Here is a 13,122-nt window from a genome sequence, read left to right as displayed (position 1 = left end):
CAGTTATTCACTGTCACCTTTACACACACACACACCTTATTTTAAATTATTCTCTTGCTTTTCAGAACTACTGAGATCATATGTCAGGTGGACTCAGAGGTCTTCTGGTGCTCAGATTTGGCTATTTTCATCATTAATCCTCTTCAGTTAGAGCAGATCTCAGAGAATGGGTTGTTCTTTATTCTCCCACCTCACCCTAAACTATGTGTGGGCATCATATAGAATTTTCTTCCCAGGCAAACTCAAAGCTCAGTGGGGTAAATGACTATAAACAAGTGACATTCTCTCCTCACTTTACCTATTGTGGACTTGGAGCTTCTTGTAAATAGTTTTTTGTTTTTTCAATTATGTGCTTTATTTTTAAAAAGTAATTTTATGTGTTTATTTATTTTTGCCTATTCTGGGTCTCTGTTGCTGCCCAGGCTTTTCTCTAGTTGCAGAGAGCTGGAACTACTCTCTTGCTGCAGAACATGGGCTCTGGGGTGTGTGGGCCTCAGCGGTTGTGGCATATGGGCTGTGTAGTCCTGGTTCCCAGGCTCTAGAGCACAGGCTCCATAGTTGTGGTGCACAGGCTTAGCTGCTTCACGACACGTGGGAACTTCCTGGACCAGTGATGGAACCTATGTCTCCTGCATTAGCAGGCAGATTCTTTACCACTGAGCCACTAAAAGTGAAAGTGAAAGTATCAGTTGCTCAGTCGTGTCCAGCTCTTTGTGGCCCCATGGACTGTAGCCCTCCAGGCTACCGAGCCACTGTTGCTGCTGCTGCTAAGTCCCTTCAGTCGTGTCCGACTCTCTGCGACCCCATAGACGGCAGCCCACCAGGCTCCCCCGTCCCTGGAATTCTCCAGGCAAGAACACTGGAGTGGGTTGCCATTTCCTTCTCCAATGCATGAAAGTGAAAAGTGAAAGTGAAGTTGCCCAGTCGTGTCCAACTCCTAGTGACCCCGTGGACTGCAGCCTACAAGGCTCCTCCATCCACGGGATTTTCCAGGCAAGAGTACTGGAGTGGGTTGCCATTGCCTTCTCCGACTGAGCCACTAGGGAAGCCCAAATAGTCATTTTTGACATCAGCAAACCACCTGTCCCAGGGGTGGAACCATTTTTATCTGTCAGGAACTTGTGCTTTCTATAGCAGGAGTGCTGGTAACCTTGGAGAAAACATACTCTTGGGATTATTTCCTTGTCCTGAGAGTTTAACATTCTTTTTTTATCTTCCTTGGGCTATGGGATAGGAGGACAGCTCAGGTTGCCCACACAAACCAAAGGAATTTAGGTCCAGGCAAAATTTGTGTGTGATTAGAAGATCATAGAGCCTGAAAATCATATGCCATTTTGGAATGTCTAGCAAGTTCTTTCCTTTCTCACTGATTTCTCTCACTTGTTGCTGAAAAAAAGAATAGGATATGGTAATTGTAGATGTTCTAGAAATATCAGGGAGGCCAGAAGAGTAATGAAAGTAACCAAGAGTCAGGAAAAGTAGTTTCACTGCTGACTGCACATTCTCCTGGCCTCAGGCAAGTTAGGTCAGTTTTCTTATCTGTAAAGCAAATGGCCACTGTTTGCTGGCTGCTTCTTTCTAAAGGCTGTGAATGTGCTTGGAGTTAGAGATTCCTTTGACAATCTGATGAAAGCTATAGATAAGTGACTCAAAAACTCACAGTGGAAACCTGACCTGCTGGGCACACAGGCTTACTGGGCAATTTAAACTCTGTCTAAAAATGACTGCCCACCCTTGGCCTTAACAGACCATTGCCAAATTAGGATGCAACCTAGTATTACCAGATTCTGTTTTTTGCTTGCTTGTTTGTTTAAACTTTGCTCCTTGTTAAGGAAAATGCGGATGTATAGATTTTTTGTTGAACATGAAACCTCTGGGTTTTTACATTTTTCTAGTTGCTTCAAAGATTTTTGAAAACACTTTATGGGCTGAACAAAGCATATTCATGGCTTGCTTTCTTCCTATGGATAGAAACATATCTGTATTTTGTTTTCCACTATGGTTAAACCCAAATTATTTATGGGTTTATTTGGGGGCTTTTCTCTCTTTCTGCCTGTGCCACTTCCTCCTTAAAATTTTTTTAGTGGATTTATTGAGATATATTCACATATCATATAACTCACACATTTAAATTATATAATTTAATGAGTTTTTTTTATCTTCACAGAGTTGTGCATCCATCACCACAGTCAATTTTAGAACATACCCACCATCCCTCATCCTCCTTAGCTGTCCCTCCAACTCCATCAGCCGCAGGCAACCACTGGTGTACTTTCTTTCTCTATGGATTTGCCTATTCTGGGCATTTTATATAAATAGACTCATACAATGTATATGCCTTTGTGACTGATTCCTTTCCCTTCGCATAACATTTTCATGGTTCATCCATGTTGTAGCATGTAACGGTACTTCTTTGTATTACTGAATAATGTTTCATTGTGTGGATATGTCATGTTTTATTTGTCCACTCATCCCTTGATGGATATTTTTGTTGTTTTTGCTTTTTTTTTTTCTTGTCTATACTGCTATGAACATTTGCGTACAGGGTTTTGTGTGGACATTTGCTTTCATTTCTCTTGGGTAGATACTTAGAAATGGACTAGCGGGATCATATGGTAATTCTGTGTTTAGCCATTTGAGGGACCTCCAGACTTTTCCGTAGCGCCTGTACTGCATTTCATGCCCACCAGTGATCTATGAGAGTTCCAATTTCTCCCCATCCTTGCCAATACTTTGTATTGTCTGCATTTTTTATTATAGCCATCCTAGTAGGTGTGAAGAGGTATCTCACTGTGATTTAGATTTGCATTTAAATGACTAATGATGTGGAAAATCTTCCTGTGTTCCCTGGTCAGTTGTATATCTTCTCTGGAGAACAGCATATTCAGACCCTTGTACAGCACTTATTTTCAATAGAGCTCTTGAGATTTTCTCTTGAGAAATGCATGTATTCATATCCATGCAAAAGTTGTTACACAATTTCTAGGGGTTTATGACCCTCTTGATATCTCTCTCTGGGTCTGAGGATACCCACAGAGGTTGGGGTATGAAGCAGAGAATTTTCTGGGCACTTCATGTGCTTTATGTCACTCTTATATCTGCTAAGGACCTTATGGGATTTGTGTGAGGATCAGATCTTCGGGAAGTGATTTGGAAACCCCAAATCATTGTTCAGCTTCAGGGGTTGGTACACGTGCAAGTTCTGAGGGTAAATGATGGTGAAATGAAGTCATTAAAGGTGTGGACTTGAATCTGACTGCCCATATTTGAATCCTGGTGTCATTTTTATGAACTATTGTGTTCTTGGGAAAATTACTCAACCTCTCTGACTCAGTGTCCTCATTTGTAAAATGGAGATAATAACTGAAACTACTTCCCACATGTTCTGGGGCAAAGTTAATATAAACAAAGTGTTTTGCCTTGTGCAAGTGGGTACATAGAGAGGGCTGAATAAATTGTTACCTTGCTGCTGTGGACTAAATGTTTGTGTCCCCCGCAAGTTCATTTATTGAAGCTCCAATCTACAATGTGATGGTATTTGGAGGTGGAACCTTTGGGAAATAATTAAGTCTTCAGAGTAAAGCGCTCATGAGTGGGATTAGTGCTCTTACAAGAGACACAAAAGATTTGAATGCTTTCTCTGCCATGTGGAATTATAGTAAGCAGGTGGCTATTATGAACAAGAAGAGAGTTCCCACCAGAACCCAACCATGAGGGCACCCCGATCTTGGACTTCCAGGCTATGGAATGTTGAGAAATAAATATTTGTAGTGTGAGCCATCCAGCCTATGGTGTTCTGTTACAGTAACCCAACTAAGATACCTGCTATTTATATTATCTTAGGGCTTTCCAGGTGGCATTAGTTGTAAAGAACCTGCATAGCAATGCAGGAGATCATAGAGACTCGGGTTCAATCCCTGGGTTGGGAAGATTCCCTGGAGGAGGAAATGGCAACCCACTCTCATGTTCTTGCCTGGGAGATCCCATGGACAGAGGGGTCTGGTGGACTACAGTCCATAGGGTCGCAAGAGTGGGTGGGACATGACTGAAGCGACTTAGCACGTAAGCGTATAGAACAGGATGGGCTTCCAAGGTGGCTCAGTGGTAAAGAATTCATCTGCCAATGCAGGAGACCCAGGTTCCATCCCTGAGTTGGGATGATCCTCTGGAGAAGGAAAGGGCAACCCTCTCTAGTATTCTCGCCTGGGAAACTCGGGAGGAGTTCCCAGAGGAGCCTGGCGAGCTGGAGCCTCAAAGGAGTCGGACATGACTTAGAGACCAAACAACAACAACATAGAATAGCACAGGTTATTAGCTTATAGTGGAGCAGGTTGGCCTTTGAATATGAGAACACCTTTCTTCTTCCTGGAGAAAATAGATATCTTCTGTTGATATTTTATTTCTTTTTATTTTTTAATTTTTTTCTCTGTTGATATTTTAAAGAACTAAGAGTTTTTTGTTTTTTGTTTTTTTTCTATAAACTGAATCTTGTTATCTTAGGAAAGAGAATTTTCCTCCCAGAAGGATTTCAGTACAGAGGGTACTTTACAGATCCTTGGCCTGGATCAGTTAATCCTGACTGACCTTTGTCACCTCTGTTAGTGTCTGTTTAAAGTGATTTAAAACAAACAAATAAAAACCAAACCCCCCAATTCTTGTCCTTATCTGGCCTAGAGAAACTCAGATTCCAAGTAGTCAGTATTGTTCTGTGATCAGGTCAAGTGAGTAGATCTTGCTGGATTAAAACAAAGGGAGTCCAAAGTCTTAAGATTTAAACTCTTTATAGTATTAGCTAGAGTCTTTAGGGCAGTCTTTTCTTTTTTTGCTATACCACACAGCTTGTGGGATCTTAGTTCAGTGACCAGGGATTGAACGCAGGGCATAGCAGTGACAGTGCGGAGTCTTGACCACTGGACTGCCATGGAATTCCCTGGGACAGTGTTAAGAAAGACAAACTAGGAGGGAGTCAGTGACTTGGCAGAAGACTTTACAAATTGGATCTTTGTTCTTGGATGAGATAAAGAGGCAAACCTCTCAGGCTCATGTTTTGGTCTCTTGAGCTGTTAATAGCCACTACTTTTAAGAATAGCCACTATTTCCAAGAGAAACCACAGTTTGAGAAGCAGCTCTTTTAGTGGAGATGTTTCAGCTGGAAAGTGCATCTTGCTGGCTGGTGTTTGGGTTCAGCAAATACTGAGTGTGAAAAGCAGGGTGGTAGATGAAGGAATAGGAGCCGTTTACCCAGAAGGAGACATCTGAAGTCCTTCTCTGTGGGGTCTCCTTGATGTCAGAGTCCTTCATTTCAGTTTAACTGAAGGGACAAGCTCTGTAAGTTTTAGCCCAGGAGAGAGTTTCTAAGAATTACTGGAATCCCAATATGTTGTCAGTGTTGTTTTCTAACCCGCAGACAGTGATGTGTGTGTGTGTGTGTGTGTGTGTGTGTATGTATGTATGTATGTATGTATGGTGGGTGGGTTTTGTTAAAGAAAAAATTTTCATGACATTTGTTAAAGAGAACAAGGAAGACCAGTCAAGAAAAAATGATTGCAATGGGAGTTTTCGGGAGGCAAGAGAGATAGGGCTTAACTCCAAATACAAGGGAAGTGGAGATTTATTGGCAAGGAGCAGGATACCATCAGTGAATGGGAAGGGTTAAGAGGAAACATCAAGGCTGGGGGATTCTTACTAGACCACTCAACAGGAGTCTTGTGGAAGCTGGGCCAGAGTGGAGTGATCAGATACCAAGCGTGGGGGAGTTTTGCTAAATTAACTCAGCTGGATTCTAAAAAATTGACTAAGTGAGCTAATGACAGAGCCCAAATTTGGGGCCTAGTTAGAAAGAGGATTCAAGTCGGAAGTAGCCTGACTCAAGTTTGGTCAGGGAAGAGAGTCTTCCTCAGTGACTGAGGTAGGACAGTCTTCTGAAGAGAGTCTTCCTCAGTGACTGAGGTAGGACAGTCTTCTGAAGAGAGTCTTCCTCAGTGACTGAGGTAGGACAGTCTTCTGAAGAGAGTCTTCCTCAGTGACTGAGGTAGGACAGTCTTCTGAAGAGAGTCTTCCTCAGTGACTGAGGTAGGACAGTCTTCTGTTTAACACAATCACAAAACATGTGAGCGTTTGAGTGACACCTTCTTTAAAGGAGAAAGTTGCTTTTCTTTTGTTTAATCACGTTTTTAGAATTGTCTTCTTAGGTCATTTCAAGGTCTCTTCCTTATGAATAGAATATACTTCTTCTCATCTTAAAATAGCAGAAGAAATTAGATATAGAAGAAATGTCTTAATAGTCAATACCCAGTGGAAATGAAAACCTGTTGTATAGTTTGGCTTTCAATGACTTAGAAAAAGGCATTGTGCAATAACTGTGTTCCCCTTTACTTCCTGAATTGCATTGAAAGTACAGTCAGTCTCTAAACAACAATATGGGAACTTTGAAAATCAAATATAACAACCAGAAAGAGGAGTTGGGAACTTTTTTCCTAGCAAATGGTATTTCATATCTGCCAACCTTTGTTGCTTACAGAATTCTTGGTACCCCACTGACACTTCTGATTCTCAACTTCCTGGACCAACCTCATTCCATAAAAACATCTTTTTCCTCCTTGAATTTTAGGGGAATTGTTTGTTCTGGATGTGATTTTTTTTCTTAGAAAAAGAAACAAACAACCAACCTGATTTGTACCCTACCCTACATCTTTCAGCTTAAATTCAGATAAAAATCTTAACAATTTCTATCTTTTAAATTAAACATTTCAAAGATTTTAAAAACTAAGTAAAAAATCCTAAAGATAAATGTAAAAATCTTACATTAAGATGTAAGATTTAGGGGAGGTAATATTCTTAGTTGATAAAGGGTGGAAGCCTCTTGGAAAAGAATATACCAAAATTGCATCCTGTGGAAACAAGTGTGTGATATCCTCAAAGGTGATCCTTGATTAAATATAATTAGGGGAACAATGGATAGTTTATTCCTTCTGGAGTCATATGAACAGAAAATGTTTTCCAACTGCTCATATGAGCAGAAAAGATTTTCTCCTTTCTTATCTGTTGTACTGGTGACATTTACACCATTTTCAAAATTACTTATTAAAAAAAAAGTTACTGGGGCTTGGCTAACATGTTCCATGAAAGAGTAAAGGTTTAGAGTCCAAGAACTAAGAGAAATCCAAGAACTATAACTAATGTTATAATTTTAACAATTATGACATTATGGTGGTGGTTGTGGTTTAGTTGCTAAGTCATGTCCGAATCTTGGCGACCCCATGTACTGTAGTGCACCAAGCTCCTCTGTCCTTGGGATTTCCCAGGCTAGAACACTGGAGTGGGTTGCCTTTTCCTTCTCCAGGGCATCTTCCCAACCCAGGGGGTTGAACTCAGGTCTCCTGCATTGCAGGTGGATTCTTTACCACCTGAGCTAGCTGTCACCTGCTACTGTAACATTACAGCAAATCTGTTCTAAGTAGCAGTTATGCACACAGTTGTAAAATGTTTACCGAAAGTGATTGTAATTATTTTTTTTAAATATAAGCAGAGTACCTATTTCTAAGTGTAGCTAAAGAAATGCTGAGGAAAATGTATAGCTGGATAGCTGGGCAGTTGGAAATTATTTTAACAATCCTTGGGGTGAATTACCCAGGAAGAATAGTATTTATCCAGTTTTCTGATAGAGATTTCTTACAGACTAGAAAAGGAAACACATTTACCTTGCCCTTGCTCTCTACTTCTTTTCCTTTCATTATACCTTGCTCTGACTTGTCCACTTGCCTGAAATCTCCAATTACATGTCACACAGTCTAGTCCTGTGGGCACACATTTTTTTTTTTTGGTTAGTGTATTAGGGACATTCCTGGAAAGTCATATGATAGTTTCTCCATAGGGTGAACAGTGAGATACTCTTGGTGTTCCCCATCTTTCTTTCTTTCTTCTTTTGTTTTTTTTGGCTGTGCCTCATGGCATGTGGGATTTTAGTTCCCTGACCAGGAATCAAATCCATGCTCCCTGCACTGCAAGAGTGGAGTCTTAACCACTGGACTGCCAGGGAAGTCCCACCTGCATCAATTTGAAATTTGTTGGATCCTCTACTGAGAGAGCATTTCCTATGCCTTGTGGTTCACAGAAAAGATACTGTGCTATGCTGATGTATTGTAAAGAGCTAGTAATGAAAAGGGGCACTGTGATTCCACTTGTGTATCACCTGCCTTTCTGTCTGGTTAAGATGAGCAAAGGAGAATGCTGAGATTTGCAGCCATCACAGCTAAATGGAGATGTGGAGAGCATAGGGCATATTCTGAAAAGCATAGATAAGAGGGGCTGGAGCAGAATTACCAAGAAGGGAAAGTTTGCCACTCTACTGCTTGCCTGTGTCACAAGAAGAAGCATTTTCCTCAAGGCTGAGTCTTCCTCCTTGGCTATTCATATTATTTTGTTTCCTGCTCCTCACCCCCAGAGTCTCTAAAGTCATTTTTATTCTCTCTTCCGTCTTCACTCTTTTATCTACATACATGTTTCCAGCTTTTTTTTTTTTTTTTTGTTTCCAGCTTTTTTAACATAAAGTCAACCTCTCAACTTTGTCTGTTAAACACAGTGCAGAAGAGTGCTGCTGCTGCTAAGTCGCTCAGTCGTGTCCGACTCTGAGTGACCCCATGGACTGCAGCCCACCAGGCTCCTCCGTCCATGGAATTTTCCAGGCAAGAGTACTGGAGTGGGGTGCCATTGCCTTCTCCGCAAAACAGTGCTAGTGCGTGTATTCCATAGAACCTGCACCATTCTGTCGAGGCGGTAATTGTATCTGTCTCACAGTTGTGAATAGCATTTAATGCATTTAGCACAGCCCTTGACGTATATAAAAGTCTACATAAGCATTGACTTTGCTTTATATTGTTGATCTAGTGGCTGTTTTCTTTCTTTCTTCCAAGGATATCGTACACTAGCTGCCTTCTCTGTTTTACAATCTACTTTCTGATTCTCTCTCAATCTGTGTGTTTGTCATGGACAATAAAAATTGTCCTTCTTACTTTCTTTTCATTATTAAACACTTCTCAGTATCTCTTTGAAAGTAGCTACTTTTGTAATAATACAAAATTTAGAGAGAAAAATTTTCTCCCTTCTCAACTTCAGGTATCATGTCATCCTGATTAATAACTCTGATTTTTATTCCCTGAAATTTATTCTATACCCTATGCTTCAGTTCAGTTCACTTCAGTCGCTCAGTCATGTCTGACTCTTTGCAACCCCATGAATCGCAGCACGCCAGGCCTCCCTGTCCATCACCAACTCCCGGAGTTTACCCAAACTCATGCCCATTGAGTTGGTGATGCCATCCAGCCATCTCATCCTCTGTCATCCCCTTCTCCTCCTGCCCCCAGTCCCTCCCAGCATCAGGGTCTTTTCCAATGAGTCAACTCTTCGCATGAGGTGGCCAGAGTACTGGAGTTTCAGCTGCAGCATCAGTCCTTCCAATGAACACCCAGGGCTGATCTCCTTTAGGATGGATTGGTTGGATCTCCTTGCAGTCCAAGGGACTCTCAAGAGTCTTCTCCAACATGGTCAGATGTTCCCAAAGGTTCCTGGCTCTTTTATCTTCTCTGTTTTCTCCTCCTCAGTGACTTTGTGGCTTTTGTTGTACCTTAACATTGGTGTCTTCTGAATTCTTCTCCAGGCCTAAGTCTCTACATTTCTAACCACCATTGAACTTCATCAGTCACCTTTCAAAACCTTTGTCATCTTTTGGGGGCTTCCCTGGAAGTTCCATGGTTAAGACTCCAAGCTTCCAGTTCAAGGCATGTAAGTTTGATCCCTGGTTGAGGAACTTAAGATCCTACATGATGTGCAGGGAAAAAATATCTTTGTCATCTTTCAAGGACTTTCTTAAGTTTTGTGACCTCCTTCAAGCCTCCCCCAAATACTGGCAGACAGAAGGGATTTCTGCTTCCAAGGAGTCCCACAGCCTGCCCTTGTGCCATACTTGGTATTAATGTCTATCAGTAAACATAGGTTCTTCTCTTTTGGTGTTAGTCTCTGGGACCCAATTTTATTTATTATTTTTATTAGAGTTATATAATATGCCCATCAAAGTATTTTGAATGAATGAATGGATAAAACTATTATTCTTATAAGTATCAATGGAGGAGTAGGTAGGCTGACAGAACATATACTGCCTGTGAGTTCTGGAGGGCTTATGCCTGGTACTTACCAGTGACGTCTTTGGGAGGATCCATGTGGTAGGTACTAAAGTCAGATGTAAAAGTAAAAATAAATGCAGTCAAATGTATCCTTCGAAAACCTCCTACATTGCTCAGAAAGAGAAGTATGTGAAGATTTGATCTCTAACTGCTTTTTTCTCTATGTTGGAATTTTCTTTAGTTGAACACCAGATTAAGTAGGTGATGTTGAAATACTGCAGTGCACTCACTGAGATGAGATGGGCAGACTAAGATGTGCGTGTGGGACCTGAGCCCAGCCAGGAAATGGCAGATCCTGTCTCATTCATACTGAACCCTAGTGCCTATGTGTGGTCACTTTTAGGCAGTGATCTTTCAAATGTGGTACCCCTGGGGACTACTCGGGATCTTTGAGACCCTTTCAGAGTTCCTCAAAGTCAAAATTATTTTTATACTGGTACATTTTCCTTTTTCACTCATTCTATCATAAGCATACAGTGGAGTTTTCCAGACATTACAGGACAAATCCATGATATCTAAAATGTTTAATAAAATACTATTTCCTTTTTCTAACTCCATGTCCCTGTCAGGTCAATTCTTTTTATGTACATCAACCAAAACCACCTTGTAACAGATTGAATGCAGAAGCAGATATAAGAATCCTGCTGTTTAAAGCCAGACAAAAATGCAATGCTTTTCTCATAAACCTTTAAAAAAATACTTTTCATGAAAACTATATTATTTATTTTAACATGTACTAGGTTGATTATAATTATTGATTTTTTAAATGAATTAATGGGGAGATACTTTAAAGAGTCCCAGTTTTAATTTCTAATATGTAAATATTGGTAGCTATATTCCACAAGTAAAAGTTCTGTGAAGGTCCTTGGCAAATTTAATGAATATGGAGTTCTAACTCCCCAAACTTTGAGAGCTGCTTCTCGTGGTCATGCTGTACTTCTGAATGTGGAATGGCATTGAAATTACCCACACCTGAACATTTTATATCTTTTCTCTCACCCTTCTTTTTCTAATCCTCCCTCATTCTTTTATTTTCCACTTAAAAAAAATTGAAATATAGTTAATTTACAATGTGTTAGTTTCAAGTATACAGCAAAATGATTCAGTTATACATGCATATATATGTATGTGTTCTTTTTCAGATTCTTTTTCATTATAAATTATTATAAGATATTGAATATAGTTTCCTGTGCTATACAGTAGATCCTTGTTATTTACTTATTTTGTATATAATAGTGTGTATATATTAATTCCAAACTCCTAATTTATCTCTCTCCATCTCCCCTCCCCCCCCATTACCCACTTTGATAGCCATAAGTTTGTTGTCTGTGTCTGTTAGTCTATTTATGTTTTGTAAATAAATTCATTTGTATCATTTTTTTAGATTCCCCATATAAGTGATATCATATAATATTTGTCTTTCTCTGACTTACTTCACTCTATGATAAGCCCTCTCTTACTCTTTCAGCAAAGATTTTGAATTAAATATGTGGTATGTGTGGTATTTAAATATGTTAAATATATGGTACGTATCTGCATGGAATTGGAAGCAGCAGTGTTCTTTCTGCCCTGTTACACTTGAAAGTGAAACATGTAATCTTCATTGTATATATGCCTTACTATGGATAACATAAATGCCATTACCTTTAGCCTGTAATTCCTAGTAAAGGCTTTATTGTCTCAGAGGATGGTGGGTTTTCTAAAAGTCGATTATTTGAGTATAGTTCTGCTAATAGTAAAGCTTCACTCCAAGAAACTTCTAGACTATGTTCACTTAGGTGTAGTACTTGTAAAGTTTTGGATAATTTAAGAAGATATTTGTAGCATAAATAAAGACCATCTGTGTACCTGAATAACAAATTTGTGAATGCTTTGCTGAGTGGAAATTGGAAATTGAATATATCTAACTTGAAAACCTTCTTAGAGTGGTTCTACAGCAACTAGGCCCCGCATTCAGTTAAACTCTGTATTTCACTATCCAGGGATAGTTGTAAAGAACACTCATAAAGGAAGCCTCCTATTTCCTTCTTCCTACTTATCAAAATGATTTCACATGATCTGAAGTTATAAACATCTTGTTTGCAAGTTTAGTTCCCTGAAGATAAGGCTGAGCATGTGTGAGAGCGGAGGGAAGGATGTCTTCTCATTGCCATTTGAAATTGTGTTTTTGGACTAATATAAAGAGAGCTTTCACCAATTTGGGCTGTGGAGGGATGTATGACATTTTAACTTGAACGTTTTATGATATACTCTACTAAGTAGGTCACTGTTGACTTCTGATTCCCCATTAGACTCTGTGGAGGATTCATAAATGTTTTACTCATATACTCATGAGTTTATATAATCTAAATAGTCATTCTGAAGTTCTAAATGCTTTTGCTCAGTAAGGCAGTGTATAGAAATGTCAGTAAAATTTCTCACCCAATAGGGGGAAGTGGCATTCTAGGGAATTGGGAGTTATTTAGTTGATATTCTATTAAAGATGTTACCATTAAAAAAAAAAGAAGAAAAATAAAAAGAAATCATTACTATCAAAATAGTGCTTACCTTTGACAAACCAAAGAGAAGAAAACCTGTAAGGTTATTTTGTGTTCATGAAGAAGTACTCCTAAATGATGCCTTCTGGAAAGATTATTTACTGGAAAACCAGTGAGGTTAACTTGTGGCAGTGTGGTGAGCCAGATCCTCAGTTTTGGGTTATTTTAGATTTGGATGCCCTTTACCTAAGACTCTTAATCTCAGATCAAGTGAGTCCCATGAGGTATCCCTCCGATTACGGCAAAACACCGTGGGAGACCCTGAGCTGAGTCTCCTAGTAGACGGGCTGGCTTTGCATTGATGCATTTCCCCAGCCAACACGTCCATCTGCCTGGCACTCAATTTGAGTATGTCGTTGCTCCAAGGGAGGGGCTGTGTAAAGAAAATAAAAAATGTCAGTCTGGAA

The 13,122-nt window shown here is 39.8% G+C and overlaps 1 protein-coding gene and 1 non-coding gene across 4 annotated transcripts in view; one reads left to right on the top strand and one right to left on the bottom strand.

Annotated features, from left to right (window-relative positions):
* Positions 1–13,122, top strand: part of TRPM6 (transient receptor potential cation channel subfamily M member 6) — a 174,724-nt gene that overhangs the window by 63,903 nt on the left and 97,699 nt on the right. The gene's annotated exons all lie outside the window — the stretch shown is intronic.
* Positions 60–139, bottom strand: LOC122686363. The gene has a single exon (XR_006338732.1). It is a non-coding gene; the product is annotated as a small nucleolar RNA U2-19 (small nucleolar RNA).

This window comes from Cervus elaphus, chromosome 29 (genome assembly GCF_910594005.1).
Source record: "Cervus elaphus chromosome 29, mCerEla1.1, whole genome shotgun sequence".
Lineage (NCBI taxonomy): Eukaryota > Metazoa > Chordata > Mammalia > Artiodactyla > Cervidae > Cervus > Cervus elaphus.
The sequence above is the reverse complement of the archived record's forward strand: the minus strand, read 5'-3'. Positions and strand labels throughout refer to the sequence as shown.